Consider the following 17340-nt stretch of genomic DNA (forward strand, 5'->3'; position numbering starts at 1 on the left):
CTCCAAGTGAGGCCTCACTAGTGCTTTATAAAGTCTCAACATTACATCCTTGCTTTTATATTCTAGTCCTCTTGAAATGAATGCAAACATTGCATTTGCCTTCCTCACCACAGACTCAACCTGCAAATTAACATTGAGGGAATCCTGCACAAGGACTCCCAAGTCCCTTTGCACCTCAGTTTTTGTACTTTCTCTCCATTCAGAAAATAGTCAACCCTTTCATTTCTTCTACTAAAGTTCATGACCATACACTTCCTGACACTGTATTCCATCTGTTATTTCTTCACCCATTCTCCTAATCTGTTTAGGTCCTTCTGTAACATCTGTACTTCCACAGAACTACCTGCCCCTCCAGCTATCTTCATATTGCCTGCAAACTTTGCAACAAAGCCTTCAATTCCATCATCCAAATCATTGACGTGTAACGTAAAACGAATTGGTCCCTACATTGACCCCTGTGGAACACGACTAGTCACCGGCAGCCAGCCAGAAAAAGGTTCCCTTTATTCCCACTCTTTGCCTGCTGCCAATCAGCCACTGCTTTAGCCATGTTAGAATCTTTCCTGTAGTACCATGGTCTCGTAGCTTGTTAAGCAGGCCCATGTGTGGCACCTTGTCAAAGGCCTTCTGAAAATCCAAGTACACAATATCAATCAATTCTCCATTGTCTATCCTGCTTCTTATTTCTTCAAATAATTCCAACAGATTCATCAGGCAAGATTTTCCCTTGAGTAAACCATGCTGACTACGGCCTATTTTATCATAGGCCTCCAAGTACCCTGAGACCTCATCCTCAATAATAGACTCCAACATCTTTACAACCACTGACATCAGACTAACTATAGTTTCTTTTCTTCTGCCTCTCTTCCTTCTTGAAGAATGGAGAGACATTTGCAATTTTCTAGTCTTCAGGAACCATTCCAGAATCTAGTGATTCTTGAAAGATCATTACTAATGCCTCCACAATCTCTTCAGCCACCTCTTTCAGAACTCTGGGTGTGCAACCTCTTGTCCAGCTGACTTATCTAACTTCAGACCTTTCAGTTTCCCAAGAACCTCCTCTCTAGTTAAGGTAACTTCACACACTTCATGCCCCCTGACACCTGGAACTCCCACCATGCTGCTAGTGTCTTCCACTGAGAAGACTGATACAAAATACTTATTAATTTTGTCCACCATGTCATTGTCTCCCATTACTACCTCTCCAGCATTATTTTCCAGTGGTCTGATATCAACTCTCACTCTCTTTTACACTTTGTATATCTGAAGAAACTTTTGGTATCCTCCTTAATACGGGCTAGCTTACTTTTGTATTCCATGTTAACCTTAATGACTTTTTAGTTGCCTTCTGTTGGTTTATAAAAGCTTTCCAATCCTCTAACTTCCCACTCAGTTTTGCTCTATTATATGCCCTCTCTTTGGCTTTCATGTTGGATTTGACTTCTCTTGTTAGACACAGTTGTCTGGAAGATCACCAAGGGAGAGCCAGGTGATCTGTCTTTTGCTAGCTAAATAGGAAGTTGAACAAGCTGCTGGCCATCCAATTACAGTAAAAAGTCTGCTATGCAGCTTGTACCTGACTTGACAACTGATCATTAAACAAATGCACCAGCTATCCCAATCTTGACCCTGATGCTCCTTCCCTGCTGTTCATTTATCAACTCAGCAGTTACTGGAGACTCTCAAAGGCAAGCCTGAATAGAAGGGGGTTATGTTAAAGAAGCAATGAGAAGTAGCCATGTATGCAGCAGTATCTATGCTGACTCAGTTCAAACAATGCTCCATTCTCAGACTGTATATTTGCCTCCATTCCTTTATGGAAGCCTTTGATTAAAGTGAACACCATTGCAGAAGCGTTCATAAGCAATAGCACCCTGGATGAGAGGATAATGCCAATTGAAACAAGGAGCGTGTTCTTGTTAGGACCACGTTGCACTTCAATAAGATCCTTTATGCAAAGCCAAGAGCCAGAAAGTGCTTCGGTATCCCTAACATGCAGGTCTCTGGCATATGTGTGAATTCAATCTGTCCTTGAACACATTTCCGAAAATGATCAACCTGATTTGCACAGTTTTGACACTCTACTCCAGCATTTCACGAACAAGATGTTACTTATGGTCTTTGGCACAGCAAATACACAATCAGACTGATTTAAAGCATCTGAACATCTGCTGCTCCCCCAAAAAAAGTAATTTTCCCTTCAGCTTTGCATGAATTTGCCTTCTTTAGGCATAGAAAGTTAATGGCAAAGACTTGACCTACATGGCATGAGGGATCATTTGATTCATTAGTTTATTATTAACCTTTGGTTGCCACAGCTAACTTTCATGAATACACCTCAACTTGTACACATGCATTTTTAAAAATTAATTCACAGGGAATTATTCTGGGAAAGCTGCTTTTTATTTTAGTCTCTAGCTTCCCTTGAGAGAGAGGTGGCCTGCTGATTTCTTGATCTGTTGCAAACTATATGATTAAAAAGCTCCCAAAGCCCTGGTAGGTAGTAAATGCAGGAATATGAACTCAGTGAAGGAAAAGATACATATATCCAGATCAAAATGGTGCATTTGTGGTGATTATATTCCAAAATCTTAGCTAGCTAGGAGCTTGTTTGAAAGAAAACTACATGTGATTTTTCTGATGTTAAATGAGATTCTTAAAAAAGTATGATGTTCCCAGGAAGCCTAGCTATAATGAACAGCACAATTTCATTAAAAAAAGTTCCCACATTGAAATTATGGCACAGTTAAAAATATTCATTGGTAAGATGAATATCCTCAATAACTTTATTATTCTCTAGAATGAGATAGAAGATATTAATCTGATCCAAATTATGCACTCTTTATTTTGAAAATGCACGGATTCCACACTTTATTAGCTTATCAATTCTTATATTTAAGACAAGTTCAGAGTTGTTATTGATGGTTATTGTTTATTATGATCATTTTTCAAGTTATTGTGACAACAATACCACAGATAATACAGGAAAGCCAAAAACACAGTTTGAAAGGCAAAGAGAATGACATATAATCTACGTGATAAAAAATTCCTCCTTGTTGTATTGTTTATTCAAATTTCATACTATTTAAGTAAAAGACTGGCCTAATTATCAGGAGTATGTTGCAACAGTAAGCTTAACAAGGTTGTTTGTCAAACAGGAAGTAATGGGAGCTCACTCTTCAATAGCATAGGTATCACCCTTCACCTTGTTATTGGATTGAAATTATGCAATCATTCCATCGTTACTAATTCTCAGGTTTTTGTATGTTTAGTTTTATCATTGCATACAGAGATGATGCTATTCAGAACACTGACTTTGCCCAGTACTGGCAGGTATCCACCAAAAACACAAGTGCTCCAGGAAGCTGTACCAATGCAGTCAATGATGTAGTGCAGGAAGAGTTGGGGAGCATTACCAGGGAAGGCTTGGAGCATGGACTGTTTTATATAGCCAATGAAAAGGCAGGCATTGCTGGGGCCCATGGCTACCCCTTGAGTAGGGAGAAAGTGGGAGGAGCCAAAGGAGAAATTGTTGAGGGTGAGGACCAATTCTGGCAGATAGAGAATGGCGATGGTGGAGGGAACTGGTTGAGGTTTTTGTTGAGAAATAATCAGAGAGCTTTAAAGCCTTCTTGATGGGAGAAAAAATTGTACAGTGACTGGACATCCATGATGAAAATGAGGTGTTCAGGGCCAGGGAATTGAAAGTTGTAGAGATCAGCAGCAGGTGAGTTGCAGATGTAGGTAGGAAGGGACTGAACTAAGGGGGATAGAATAGAGTCAATACATGCTTACATGAATCACAAACAGTATCCAAAAGAAATCAGCAAACATTAGAAAAAGAGGATTAGGGAGAATAGTAGGAGTGAAAACTGACAAGTGCTCAGAACCCGACAACCTGCAACTCCAAATTATAGAAGAGATGTTTATGCACTGGTTTTCATCTTCCAAAGTTCAGTAGATTCTAGAACGATTCCCAGAGACTGGAAGATAGTGAAAGCATCTCCACTATTTAAGAAAGGAGGGAGGGAGAAAATGGGGAATTACAGACCAGTTATCCAAACATCATAAGTTAAGAAAATTCTGGAATCTAATGATTAGATTATGAGGACATGCAGTCCTCTTTTATTGTCATTTAATAATGCATACATTAAGAAATGATACAATGTTTCTCCAAAATGATATCACAGAAAACTCATGACAAACCGATTGAAAAAACGACAAAAACCACATAATTATAACATATAGTTACAACAGTGCAAAGCAATACCGTAATTTGTTAAAGAACAGACCAAGGGCACGGTAAAAAGTCTCAAAGTCTCTCGAAAGTCCCATCATTTCACGCAGACGGTGAACTTCCAGTGTCGCAAACTTGCCGATGCAGCATCCTGGAAGCATCCGACCACAGTCTGACTCCGAGTCCGTCCGAAAACTCTGAGCCTCCGACCAGCTCTCCAACTCCAAGCACCAAGCACCATCTCTGCCGAGCACTTCGACCCTGGCCCTGGCAACAGGCAATAGGCAAAGCCGAGGACTTGGGGCCTTGCCCTCCGGAGATTCTCGATTGCGTAGTAGCAGCGGCAGTGAAGCGGGCATTTCAGAAGTTTCTCCGGGAGTTCCTCCGTGCTTCTAACAGCTGTCTCCATCAAATCAGGATTGTGCACAGCCCCCTAGTTAACACATACGATATCATTCGGAATGGCCGCACGCACTGCGTCGTGCCGCCATCTTCTCCTCCCTCCCCATGATATGATGCACTTTGAAAATAGGTCTAGGACAGTGCAGAATCAATGTGGATTTATGAATGAGAAATTATTCCAATTGCCATCTGATAAAAACAACCATTGCCATTTTAAACTTTCCTGCTGGGCCCTCAAAAATTCTATTAAATTATTCTGGCAGAACTCCTTAGAAACATACAGTTTTATCATGCATTTAACAAATACCTTGAGACACGAAATTTTGAAGTTAATATTTCTGTGGTGAACAATATAGTTTTAGATCAACCAATTTATTTTTGGTAAAAGCAATAAAGCTTTTAAATATATTCAAGGAAATTAATCAATTTGATGTTTTGAATAAGGACACAATGTTATTTCATGAAGCAAGCAATTTATGTTATATATTAAGGAGTGTATGAGAACTAATTCCATCCTCCTGCAACTCTTCAGAAATGTGTCTCAGGCCCAGGTCTATAATGAGAACAGCATTAGAGAAGTTGCTGATGATTAATGAAAACACTGCTCCAAAAAGCAGTTCAATTTCTTTATCTCATTTTGAAAACTGAAAGCTATGCTTGAAAAATCATGCACTAGACTTTTCTTCTCATTTCGTACTTGATCCAGAGAGCAAATTGGTGGAGTAAATTACTGGGATGCCCATCACCTTTCATGTTTTATTTTTGTTGACTTAGAGTTTGCTTGCTGCCATTTGCCCAGGCCACAAGAGGTTGTTGGTAGGAGATTGTTGCTTAGTGGAGCAACCTCACTTCCTCCCATCCTGACCCACCTTCTAAAAACATTGACTAAATGATAATATTGCATCACTCTCGTTACTCCAGAGCTACTTCATTGAAGGTGCATTTACTATTGAGACATGATCATGATTACTTGCTGATTACTGGGCTTCACTATGGAAATTTTAATATTTGTTTTGTCAATTTAAGCATAATTTGTGTCCAATGAGCATAAAGTTGTGATACTCCCAGTGCAATTAGCCTTTTGGAGCATACAGGGAAATGAGGCCAAGTCATATGAGAAGCAATCATCATTGGGCACTCGAAGTCAACTAGCTCTTTGAAACACAGCATCAGACTGGGATCTCTCATTAGTCCCATATCACCATTTATCCTTCAGGCCTGACCTCTACCTCATACTGACATGCCAAACTATCAATCTCCCCAATCCTCTGAAGTCCTGACTCTTTGGACCTGAGCTCCAACACATTCCACCACACATCTCCAAAGCCCTGATCCCTTCCATCTACTGACCTCCTCTAACTCTCCAGATATTCTGACACATTTCATCCACTGTTCTCTCTTGATTCCCTCGAGCCTTGAACTCCACAACACTAATCTCCCCCAAACCCTTTTGGCAAAATGCTTACATGCACCTCTTTTCCTCAGATACTTCATTTTCCAGTTAGAGATAATTTTATTACTCATTCACGCAGACATCCTTCCTTTTGCCTCGTCTCAGCAGTACAGAGAGGCATTTCATATTTAGAAGCTCAGACTATCTTTCTGTTTTCAGAGTGTCTCCCTTTGGTACCTTTAATTGCAGAGAAAGTCATGGAAATGAGGTGCCTCAGCTATGCTTACTTCAGTGAATAACTAATAAATACATAAAAGAACAGGAAATGCTGGAAACACTCAGCAGATCCGCCAGTATAGAAGGAACGGGAAAAATAATTAATTTTTCAGATCCAAGATCCTGTGTCAGTTTTGAGAAAGAGCCTGAGGCCTCAAAGATTAACTTGATTTCTCTTTCCATAGATGTTGGCTGATCTCACAGACAGATAAAGCAAGAAAACAGTCCCTTTGGCCCACCAGGTCTACGTTGAGCATCAATCACCCATTTATAGTAGTCCCACATTAATTCCATCTTTATTTGCCCCTATATTCACATCAACTCTCCCCAGATTCTACTACTCTTTTGCCTACTCACTAGGGGTAATTGGCCATGGTGAATTTAGTTAGTAACCTGGTGCCTTTGGGATTAGTGAAGAAACTGGTGCACTGGAGGAAACCCATGTAGTTACAGAGAGAACTTGTAAACTCCACACAAACAGAACCCAAAGTCAGGATTGAACCCTACTCTCCAGCATAATGAGGTGGCAGCTCAACTAATTGAGCCACTCTGCCATCCAGCTTTTCCTATTTTTATTTCAGATTTCCTGCATCTGCAGCTTTTTGATTTTCATTCACTGATTAAAATATAAAATGTTTAAAAGTATATGATTTTCTTGTTAATGGCACTTCTTTATTCACATCAACATTATCTATCTCTGTTTGATTCAATAACTCCAGGCTTTAGTAATTCCCTTACAGCAGTTTGGCACCCTGATGTTGATGTCCTTCTTGACAATCATTGCGTAAAATGATCTTCGCTAATTGTGAAAAAACAATCAGGTTAGAAATTCAATTGCTCCTTAACTGGAGCATTAAGACAATTTTAACCCATAGTCATTCACACTGAAGAATCAGGATTGGCAAATGTTTTCAGGAGGCAACACTTGCCGAAAAGAGATCGTTGTTAGTAGACTAATTTCACAAGGTCTCTGCTCTCCTGCTGGCTGTGGTGGATGCAGCAGAAATAACATAACAATAAACTCTGACAGTGTTCACTGTACAGTGTCCACTGTACAGTGCCCAGATCAATTCTGATGGAAGATCATCAACCAGAAACTCTCCTCAAATTCACTCAGAGATGGTTTTGAATTAAGTAATTAGCATCCAGAGTTGCTTTGCGGCAAACTGCAGAAGCTAAAACTGAAAGGGATAGTAGCACTTTAAATAAGACAACTGTAAAACATTATAAAGTTATGCAAGATATAATGAAAACTAGCCAGTGTTCAAAATAATATGATAACATTTTAACTGTGTTACATGAAGAATGACATCATAGTATACAGACAGTGGCATGCAAAAGTTTGGGCACCCCTGGTCAAAATTTCTGTTACTGTGAATAGCTAAGCGGGTAAAAGATGACCTGATTTCCAAAAGGCATAAAGTTAAAGATGACACATTTCTTTAATATTTTAAGCAAGATTACTTTTTTTATTTCTATCTTTTACAGTTTCAAAATAACAAAAAGGTAAAAGGGCCCGACGCAAAAGTTTGGGCACCCTGCATGGTCAGAACTTAGTAACACCCCCTTTGGCAAGTATCACAGCTTGTAAACACTTTCTGTAGCCAGCTAAGAGTCTTTCAATTCTTGTTTGGGGGATTTTCACCCATTCTTCCTTGCAAAAGGCTTCTAGTTCTGTGAGATTATTGCGCTGTCTCGCATGCACTGCTCTTTTGAGGTCTATCTACAGATTTTCGATGATGTTTAGGTCAGGGGACTGTGAAGGCCATGGCAAAACCTTCATCTAGCGCCTCTTGAGGTAGTCCATTGTGGATTTTGAGGTGCGTTTAGGATCATTATCCTGTTGTAGAAGCCAACCTCTTTTCATCTTCAGTTTTTCTACAGACGGTGTGATGTTTGCTTCCAGAATTTGCTGGTATTTAATTGAATTCATTCTTCCCTCTACCAGTGAAATGTTCCCCGAGCCATTGGCTGCAACACAAGCCCAAAGCATGATCGATCCACCCCCTGTGCTTAACAGTTGGAGAGGTGCTCTTTTCATGAAATTCTGCACCCTTTTTTCTCCAAACATATCTGATGAAGTTCTATTTTAACTTTATCAGTCCACAGGACTTGCTTCCAAAATGCATCAGGCTTGTTTAGATGTTCCTTTGCAAACTTCTGACGCTGTATTTTGTGGTGAGGACGCAGGAAAGGCTTTCTTCTGATAACTCTTCCATGAAGGTCATATTTGTGCAGGTGTTGCTGCACAGCAGAACAGTGCACCACCACTCCAGAGTCTGCTAAATCTTCCTGAAGGTCTTTTGCAGTCAAACGGGGGTTTTGATGTGCCTTTCTAGCAATCCTACGAGCAGTTCTCTCGGAAAGTTTTCTTGGTCTTCCAGACCTCAATTTGACCTCCACCATTCCTGTTAACGGCCATTTCTTAATTACGTTACGAACTGAGGAAACGGCTAACTGAAAACGCTTTGCTATCTTCTTATAACCTTCTCCTGCTTTATGGGCATCAGTTATTTTAATTTTCAGAGTGCTAGGCAGCTGCTTAGAGGAGCCCATGGCTGCTGATTGTTGGGACAAGGTTTGAGGAGTCAGGGTATTTATAAAGCTTTGAAATTTGCATCCCTGGCCTTCCTGACGATGACTGTGAACAAGCCATAGGCCTAACAAGCTAATTAAGATCTGAGACCCTGGTAAAAGTTATCTGAGAGCTCAAATCTCTTAGGGGGCCCAAACTTTTGCATGGTGCTCCTTTCCTTTTTTTCACTCTAAATTTGTACAGGACAAAAATAATACACTAATCTTGCTTAAAATGTTGAAAAGAATGTTTCATCTTTAACTTTATGACTTTTGGAGATCAGTTCATCTTCTACTCACTTAACTATTCACAGTTACAGAAATTTTGACCAGGGCTGCCCAAACTTTTGCATGCCACTGTATAGCCTGCCAAAAATATGTAACTAATACAAGGGCAAATTCCTGAAGAAAGTGTATGGTCAAGTTTCCAGAATGATGCGAAGTGCCCCTGAGATCATCATGAAAACGTTTGATTAAGCTCCACTGCCATCAAGCTCTCTGCTGCAAAAAGCTTTATTCGCAGAATGCAGAAAAAAACAGTAATGGAACTTTGAAGCAGTTTCAACTAATTCAGTAACATTCCTGAGACTCATCAGATACCAGATAGTAGCTGGTACAGACTGTACCCAGGTGATAAACAGGTTCTGTTTTTACAAATATCCAAAAGTCAATTGTGTCCGCATGTTGGAAAATACACACTCCTAATGGGAACCACACCTCCACAGTAATTGTAATGAATGGCGCCTGAAGCACGAGACTAAACAGACTTAATAATTACAAAAAGTGGAGGGAGAGAGAGAGAGTCTTGCAGGGATGAGTGCATGTACATATGTCAGACTTCTGAATTTAGTACTTATATGGGAGCTTCTTTGTATGTAAGGGTGTCCATGTGTCAGAAATACCAACAGCCTTCTCACTTAATGAAGGGATGCCAGCAGGTGGTGCTGTTAACACACCATTCTTGGAAACAACACACACAAAAAATGCTGGTGAATGCAGCAGGTCAGGCAGCATCTATAGGAAGGGGTACAGTCAACGTTTCGGGCCAAGACCCTTCGTCAGGACTAGCTGAAAGAAGAGATAGTAAGAGATTTGAAAGTGGGAGGGGGAGGGGGAGATCCAAAATGATAGAAGACAGGAGGGGGAGCCCTCCCCCTCCCACTTTCAAATCTCTTACTATCTCTTCTTTCAGTTAGTCCTGACGAAGGGTCTCGGCCCGAAACATCGACTGCACCTCTTCCTATAGATGCTGCCTGGCCTGCTGCGTTCACCAGCATTTTTTGTGTGCGTTGCTTGAATTTCCAGCATCTGCAGATTTCCTCGTGTTGGTATTCTTGGAAACATCCAACCTACGAAAGCAAATCATCTGGCAGCGCAACTGATAGGAAGTGCCTCTGACTATGAGAACCAGATACTCATTTCTTGGTGGTACCAGCAAGAGCAGGGCATTCTGAATAGGAACAGAAGGCTAGGTCAGATGAAAGTGTGCCTGAAGGGATGGGCAGGGAAATGGGCTTTAGATTCCTGTACTACAGGAGCCATTCTTGGATAGATGGGACCTGTTCAAGCAGAATGGGTTGCATATTAATCAGAATGGTACCAACACCCTTGCAGGGAGGTTTTGTTGCTGCTGTTCAGGAAGGTTTAAACAGAGTTAATAGGGACTCAGAGCAGGTACTCAGATGGGGAGGCACAGTCCTTTAGAAGAGATAAAGCTAATGAAGTCCTGTTGGCAGAGCAGGCAGGTAAATGCATGAGAGGAATACAAAGCTAAATGACATCATTTTAATGCAAAGATGTCTAACTCATAAAGTGGATGAACTCAAAGCTTTAATCAAGATGTGAGCCTACAATATTATTACCACTACTGAGACATGGTTGAAAGACGGACAGGACAGGAAGCTCAGCATCCTGTGGTACAGATTCACAGGGGAGACAGAGGGGAACATAAAGGATGAGATAGCATTGCACTGTTAGTCAACAAATGCGCATTGATGGGGAATATTCTAGAAGACCCCTCAAACAAGGCCAAGTGCTTAGAGATTATGACCAATAAAGGTGCTGTCACTTTGCTGGGAGTGTATTACAAACTTCCTAACAGACAGCAGCTGATAGAAGAACAGGAATATAGACAAATAATAGAGAGATGAAATAAAACAGGGCTAAAGTACTTAAGGGTTCCAAATATTAACTGGGATTGCTGAAGTATAAAAGGCTCTAGTGGGGCAGAAGTTTTGAGGTGTGTCCAGGAAAGCTGTCTGACATTCTATGTAGATAGACCAACAAGGGTTTCTACCTTAACTGGTATGTAGCCAGTCAAGTGGATGGAGTTTCAGTTGGGGGGATATGTGGAGATAGTTGACCATAAATTTGTAGGTGGTTATGGACAAGGATAAGGATGGACCAGAATAAAATTCTTAAATTGAGAGAAGGCCAATTTCATTAAAACAAAACAGGACCTGGCAAAGATAGTTCAAGGTTCAAAGCTCAAAGTAAATTTATTATCAAAGGACATATATGTCACCATACACAACCTTGAGTTTATTGTCTTGCAGGCATATTCAATAAATCCATACTAAACCAATAACCATAATAGAATCAATGAAAGACTGTACTAGTTTGGGCATTCAACCAGTGTGCAAAAGACAACAAACTCTGCAAATATAAAAAGAAAGAAATAATAATACATAATTAAATAGAGCCTGATGGTTGAGAGGTAATGACTGCTGCTGAACCTGGTGGTGTGAGTCCTGAGGTTCCTGTACTTTCTTCCTGATGGCAGCAGCAAGAAGAGAATACAACCAGGGTTGTGATGGGGTGGAGGGGAGGTATGGTCCCCGAAGATTGATGCAGCTTTCCTGTGACTACACTCCATGCAGATGTGCTCATGGCTTTACCTGTGATGGTCTGGGCTGTATCCATTACTTTTTGTAGGATTTCCCATTCAAGGGCATTGGTGTTTCCATACTAGGCTATGATGCAGACAGTCAATATACTCTCCACCACACATCTATAGAAGTTGGTCGAAGTTTTAGACGTCATGCCAGATCTTAGTAAACTCATAAGGAAGTAGAGGTGCTGCCGTGCTTTCTTCGTAATTGAACTTATGTGGTGGGCCCAGGACAACACGTGGAGGAATTTAAAGTTGCTGACCCTCTCCAACTCTGATCCTCCAATGAGGACTGGCTCATGGAGCTCTGGTTTCTTCCTTCCAAAATCAATAACAGCTCCTTGCTCTTGCTGATGTTGAGTAAGGAGTTGTTGTTGTGGCACCACTCAATCCCCTTCCTACATGCTGATTCATCGCCACCTTTGATTCGGCCTATGACAGTGGTGTCGTCACCAAACTTGAATATGGCATTTGAACTATATTCTGGAATTTTGGAAACACCTACTTGCTGGTAAGTCTGCATCCACATAGCTGGAAGTATTCATAGGTAAAAAGCAAGAGTCCAGGACCAACATTTTCTTTTAAAGGTTACAAGTACAGGAAACCTTGGTGTTGGTAAAAGAGAAATAGGAAGCAGATGGCAGTTACAAAGAATGAAGGATGACAGAGACCTGTCAAGAGTAAATAAGTTGTAGTGAGACACTTAATAAGGAATTTTTGAAGGACTAACAAAATGCCTTTAAGGGTGCAGTGCAGCAAATGCTGTTTTCATGGACTTCAGTAAGACATTTGACAAGGTGTCACGTGTGAGACTGGTCCAAAAGACTGGAGCTCTCGGATTCCAGGACTAGTTGGAAAAATAGGTCCAAAATTGGCTAAACGATAGAAAGCAAAGGATGATATCAGGTGGTTGTTTTTGTGATTGGATGCTGGTGAAGTTTAAGAGACTACTAGACAGGTATATGGAGGAATTTAAGGTGGGGGCTTATATGGGAGGCAGGGTTTGAGGGTCGGCACAACATTGTGGGCCGAAGGGCCTGTACTGTGCTGTGCTATTCTATGTTCTATGTTCTGAGTTTGTGAACTCCTTCTGGAACAGCTGGCCACCCATGCTGACTAGCAATGTTCCCCAGGAACACTGGGACCCCTGCTGCTTGCAAAATGAACCCCAGGGTTCTGAAAGAGGTAGCTGAAGAGATTGTGGGGGCATTAGCAATGATCTGTCAAAGATTACTAGATTCTGGAATGGTTCCAAAGGACTGTAAAATTGCAAATGTCACACCACTCTTTAAGAGGAACGGAGGCAGAAGAAACTATAGGCCAGTTAGCCTGACTTCAGTGGTTGGAAAGATGTTGAGGTCTGTTTATTAAGGATGAAGTTTTGGGTAATTTGGAGGCTTGTGACAAAATAGGCCAAAGTCAGGATGGCTTTCCTAAGGAGAAATCTTGCCTGTCAACCCTGTTGGAAATATTTGAGGAAATAACAAGTAGGATAGACAAGATAGAGTCAGTTGATATTCTTTACTTGGTTTTTCATAAGATCGTTGACAAGATGTCACACATGAGGCTGCTTAACAAGATATCAGCCTATGATATTACAGGAAAAATACCAGCATGGTTAGTAGATTTCCTGACTAGCGAGAAGCAAAGAGTCAGAACATAGGGGCCTTTTCTGATTGGCTGCTGGTGACTAGTGGTGTTCCACAGTGGTCGGTGTTGGGACCGCTTCTTCTCACATTATATGTCAATGATTTAGATGAAGGAGTTGATGGCTTTGTGGTCAAGTTTGTGGATGATACACAGATGGGTTGAGAGGCAGGTAGTGTTGAGGAAGCAGGGAGTCTGCAGAAGAACTGAGACAGATTGGGAGAATAGATAAAGAAGTAGCAGATGGAATATAGTATAGGAAAGCATATGATCATGCACTTTGGTAGAAGGAATAAAAGTACATGAACTATTTTCAAAATGTGGAGAAAATTTTAAAAACCAGAGGTGCAATAGGACTTGGGTGTCCTTGTGTAGGATTCCCTAAAGGTTAAATTGCAGGTTAAGTGGGTAGTAAGAAAGACAAATGCAATGTTAGCATTCATTCTGAAAGAACTAGAATACAAAAGCAAGGATATAATGCAGAGAAGTTTCCTTCTCCTTCCTAAAATTGGAACAATTCAACTGCCTGCTTCCTTCTAACAGCATAAACAATTGTCTCCAAACACTTCATTACAAAAATACTCAATTACCTGTCAAAATCATTGTTAATTTAATGATTTTACAGTGCAGCTCCCCGGCTTTGCTTGTGAAATATTTACTCTTTAAGAAGCAGAGTGAAAACACCCTACACATTAATATTACTTTCAGTCTAGGTTTCAGCGAGTCTCCCTACACCCTGGAAATGAAGTGTGCATCGTGTAAACCTTCAAGGATGCTGTGGTACCTCTGCAGCAACTTTGGAATGAAAAGATTTCTTTTAAGTTGCACAGGCTTTGTGAACAATTGCAGACAAGTGTAGGGAGATCCACAAATGTCAAGCAGACTATTAGGTTTTATTGTGTAAGTTTACAACCATGTAGAATCACTGTTACAACCTTCATGTCCAGAATTTGCTTAGATTATGAATTATGATCTCTTAGGATATTCTGGCAAAATCCCTGCTGATAAGGCATGGATGAAACAGCAAGAACAGACACAAGATCCTGTTAATTTCAAGAAACTCCTCCTGTATGACAATAACAAGGTAGATCATTCATAACAAAATAAAACAACAAATTGCTGCAGGACTTCAGTGTGTCAGGCAGCAGCTATCGAGGGAACTGAGCAATCACTGTTTTGGGTCAAGTGGAGTCTGCAATTTGAAGAAATTTTCCTTCTTTCCAGTTCAGGTTCTGAATCTAAAACATCAATTATACATTTCCCTCTACAACTGCTGCCTCACTCACTGAGTTCCTCCAGCATTTTGGTTATTTTTGCTCCAAACTGCAGCATTCGCAGAATCTTGTGACTCCAGGTTATTCACAGTCATAGCACAGAGTCATATAGCTTAAAACAGCCTTTTCAGCCCAAATCACCCACACCAACTAAGTTATCTAGAAACATAGAAAACCTACAGCACAATACAGGCCCTTCGGCCCACAAAGCTATGCCGAATATGTCCTTACCTGAGAAATTACCTAGGGTTACCCATAGTCCTCTATTTTTCTAAGCTCCATGTATCTATCCAGGAGTCTCTTAAAAGACCCTATCGTTTTTGGTTCCACCACCGCCGCCAGCAGCCCATTCCACACACTCACCACTCTCTGCGTAAAAAACTTACCCCTGACATCTCCTCTATACCTACTTCCAAGCACCTTAAAAATATGCCCTCTCATGCTAGCCATCTCAGGCCTGGGAAAAAGCCTCTGACTATCCACACGATCAATGCCTCTCATTATCCTGTACACCTCTATCAGGTCACCTCTCATCCTCCGTCGCTCCAAGGAGAAAAGGCCGAGTTCAATCAACCTATTCTCATAAGGCATGCTCCCCAATCCAGGAAACATCCTTGTCAATCTCCTCTGCACCCTTTCTATGGTTTCCACGTCCTTCCTGTAGTGAGGCGACCAGAAGTGAGCGCAGTACTCCAAGTGGGGTCTGACCAGGGTCCTATATAGCTGCAACATTACCTCTCAGCTCCAAACTCAATCCCACGATTAATGAAGGCCAATACACCGTATGCCTTCTTAACCACAGAGACAACCTGCATGGCTGCTTTGAGTGTCCAATGGACTCGGACCCCAAGATCCCTCTCATCCTCCACACTGCCAAAAGTCTTGCCATTAATGCTATATTCTGCCATCATATTTGACCTACCAAAATGAACCACCTCACACTTACCTGGGTTGAACTCCATCTACCACTTCTCGGCCCAGTTTCTCATCCTATCAATGTCCTGCTGTAACCTCTGACAGCCCTCCACACTATCCACAACACCCCCAACCTTTGTATCATCAGCAAATTTACTAACCCATCCCTCCACTTCCTCATCCAGGTCATTTATAAAACTCACAAAGAGTAGAGGTCCCAGAAACAGATCCCTGAGGCACACCACCTGTCACCGGCCTCCGTGCAGAATAAAACCTGTCTACAACCACTTGTTTCTTTCTGTGGGCAAGCCAGTTCTGGATCTACAAAGCAATGTCCCCTTGGATCCCATGCCTCCTTACTCTTTCAATAAGCCTTGCTAAAATCCATATACACTACATCTACGGCTTCAACCCTCCAATCCTTCGGAATCTCTTGCGTCCTCATTGATGATGCAAAGATCATCGCCAGAGGCTCAGCAATCTCCTACCTCGCGTCCCACAGTAGCCTGGGGTACGTCTCGTCTGGTCCCAATGACTTATCCAACTTGATGCTTTTCAAAAGACACTTAAGCTATTTGCCTCCATTTTCTAAATGAGGAGAAAATCCAAAAATCTGACATGCAAGGGGACTTGGGAGTCCGTGTGCAGAACACATTAAAGGTTAACTTGCAGGTTGAGTCGGTGGTGAGGAAGGCAAATGCAATGTTAGCATTCATTTCAAGAGGTCTAGAATACAAGAGCAAGGATGTAATGCTGAGGCTTTGTAAGGCACTGATGAAGCCTCACCTTGAGTATTGTGAACAGTTGTGGGCTCTTTATCTTAGAAAAGATGTGCTGGCATTGGAGAGGGTCCAGAGGAGGTTCACAAGGATCATTGCAGGAATGAGAGGGTTATCAAACGAGGAAATTTTGATGGCTCTGGGTCTGTACTCACTGGAATTTAGAGGGATGGGGGGGATCTCACTGAAATCTTTCGAATGTTGAAAGGCCAAGATAGAGTAGATGTAGAAAGGATGTTTCTCAAGGCTGGAGGGTGCAGCCTCAGGATAGAGGGGCATCCTTTCAAAATAGAGATACAGAGAAACTTCTTTAGCCGTGGGGTGGTGAATTTGTGGAATTTGTTGTCACATGCAGCTGTGGAGGCCAGGTCGTTGGGTGTATTTAAGGCAGAGATTGATAGGCTCTTGATTGGACATGGCATCAAAGGTTACGGGGAGAAGGCTGGGAAATGGGGCTGAGGAAGAGAAAAAAAAGGGATCAGCCATGATTGAATGGTGGAGCAGACTTGATGGGCCAAATGGCTTAATTTTGCTCCTATTTCTTATGGTCTTACGTCCCTCTAAACCTTTCCTATCCATGTATCTGTCCAAACATCATGCAAACATTGTAATTTTGCCTGCATTATCACTTGCGCTGGCAGCTTGATTCATATACTCATCACACAAGGCATACATAATTTAAAAAGTGTAACTCACAGAACAATGTTGACAGAATCACAGAACAGCTACAATATGCCAGTTGGGCGTGTGTCATCTCTATGTAAAGTTAATCTAACTTGTTGCATTGCTGCGATCTGACCCAAAGGTCTGTATGCTCTTTCCTTTCTGATACCTACCCAGATCCATTCTGTATCTGTAGCTGAACCTGCCTCTAATATTACATATGATCATGAGTTCAGACCCGAATCAACACAACCCATAAAAGGTATTACTCCTGACATTTCTGCACTTTT

Source organism: Mobula birostris, chromosome 3 (genome assembly GCF_030028105.1).
Source record: "Mobula birostris isolate sMobBir1 chromosome 3, sMobBir1.hap1, whole genome shotgun sequence".
NCBI lineage: Eukaryota > Metazoa > Chordata > Chondrichthyes > Myliobatiformes > Myliobatidae > Mobula > Mobula birostris.